Consider the following 2,293-nt stretch of genomic DNA (forward strand, 5'->3'; position numbering starts at 1 on the left):
ACAGTTTAAAGTCTTAAGAACAATTACTGAGGTTTCTTAGAGAGAAAGATATTCCAACTCAAGACTCCAACAATTCCTGTCCCTGTGTCCAGCCCTCAGACGTGCCAGCCCCCACAATCTGATACAATATCTATCGATCTTTTAAAATGCTGATATTTTAAAAAATCAGAGTAGGCTTTGCAGATGCTGCCGCCGAGAAAAGTCCTATACTACTAGCCATGGTCAACCCTACCGTGTTCTTCGACATTGCCGTGGACAGCGAGCCCTTGGGCCGCGTCTCCTTCGAGCTGTTTGCAGACAAGGTTCCAAAGACAGCAGAAAATTTTTGTGCTCTGAGCACTGGAGAGAAAGGATTTGGTTATAAGGGTTCCTGCTTTCACAGAATTATTCCAGGGTTTATGTGTCAGGGTGGTGACTTCACACGCCATAATGGCACTGGTGGCAAGTCCATCTATGGGGATAAATTTAAAGATGAGAACTTCATCCTAAAGCATACAGGTCCTGGCATCTTGTCCATGGCAAATGCTGGACCCAACACAAATGGTTCCCAGTTTTTCATCTGCACTGCCAAGACTGAGTGGTTGGATGGCAAGCATGTGGTCTTTGGCAAAGTGAAAGAAGGCATGAATATTGTGGAGGCCATGGAGCGCTTTGGGTCCAGGAATGGCAAGACCAGCAAGAAGATCACCATTGCTGACTGTGGACAACTAGAATAAGTTTGACTTGTGTTTTATCTTAACTACCAGACCATTCCTTCTGTAGCTCAGGAGAGCACCCCTCCACCCCATTTGCTCGCAGTATCCTAGAATCTTTGTGCGCTCGCTGCAGTTCCTTTTGGGTTCTATGTTTTCCTTGTTCTCTCCCATGCCTAGCTGGATTGCAGAGTTAAGTTTATGATTATGAAATAAAAACTAAGTAACAAAAAAAAAAATCAGAGTAAAGGCACGATCTGGAAAGCAATAAGCTGTTTTGTCTAATAATTTCTGAAGTAACCTAAATTGTTTCACTTACCCGCTGGAAGAAGTAGCATTGTCTTTGCTGCCTGCCTATCACTCTTGTGACTTAATGGTGTAGAGTTTTGCCTACCTTACTTGTTGCACAGTGTTACCAGATAGAGCATGATACATCACTTATTCAGTCAACGAACGTTTATTGAAGGCCTACTCTGTACCATGTACTCATTTATACACTGTGGGTTATAGTGGGGGAAGGCAAGGAGGAGGTGGGACAATGAGTCAACAAATAACTAAGTAAAATATATATCAAATCATGGTAAGTCCTTTCGTGAGAAACAAATTAGGAGAAAAGATAGGTAATGCTAGAGGAAGGGTGTAATTTTAAATAGGTTAGTCAGTGAAGGCATTCTTAAAAATATGACCTTTGAGCAAAGCCAATGTGTCAATTATGCTATTTAATATTGCTAAATATTTATATTTTAAAATAACAGAAGAACCTGATTCAAAATGACTTAAGCAATAAGAAAGCTATGTTTTCACATAATAGTAATAATGGCCGGGCACGGTGGCTCACGCCTGTAATCCCAGCACTTTGGGAGGCCAAGGAAGGAAGATCATGAGGTCAGGAGATAAAGACCATGCTGGCTAACATGATGAAACCCCATCTCAACTAAAAATACAAAAGATTATCTGGATGTGGTGGCACGCACCTGTAGTCCCAGCTACTCGGGAGGCTGAGGCAAGAGAATCACTTGAACCTGGGAGGCAGAGATTGCAGTGAGCCGAGATCATGCCACTGCACTCCAGCCTGGGTGACGGAATGAGACTGTCTCAAAAAAAAAAAAGTAATGACAAGAATAGCTAACATTTATTGAATGTCTACTATATGCCAACCACTCTTCTAAGCACTTTGTATATATTAATTCACAGCAGCCAGCTAAGCTAGGTTCACTAATGGGGTGACCAAGATTCAGAGAAATTAAGAATTTTCCAAAAGTTACAGAATTGATACATGGCATAGCTCTGCAAGCTTGTCCTCAGCTCAGATTCTCACTCATCAGGAGGAAGACGAGTTCCAGGTACAAAGTATCAAGGCTCTGTCTCATGTCTTCAGTATCTCTCTTACTTTGTATTGCTTTAATCTTTAGATGTAGTGAGGTGTCAACAGTATTTCCACGGGCCACACCTAGATACAAAAAAGGAGATCTTTCTCGTATCTCTTCCTGGGAAGAAGGTAGGGTTCCCAGGAGACACCAGCATACTGCCCTCCACAGAGCAAAGGCTAGCAGTAGGTCACAACTCCATCCCTAAACCAATCACTATAAAGGGGAATGAAA

The 2,293-nt window shown here is 42.3% G+C and overlaps 1 pseudogene; it reads left to right on the forward strand.

The window, feature by feature from the left end:
• Nucleotides 1-218: 218 nt before the first annotated feature.
• LOC103230047 (peptidyl-prolyl cis-trans isomerase A pseudogene) lies at nt 219-731 on the forward strand (annotated as a pseudogene).
• The last annotated feature ends 1,562 nt before the right edge of the window (nt 732-2,293 follow it).

This window comes from Chlorocebus sabaeus, chromosome 25 (genome assembly GCF_047675955.1).
Source record: "Chlorocebus sabaeus isolate Y175 chromosome 25, mChlSab1.0.hap1, whole genome shotgun sequence".
Taxonomy (NCBI): Eukaryota; Metazoa; Chordata; class Mammalia; order Primates; family Cercopithecidae; genus Chlorocebus; species Chlorocebus sabaeus.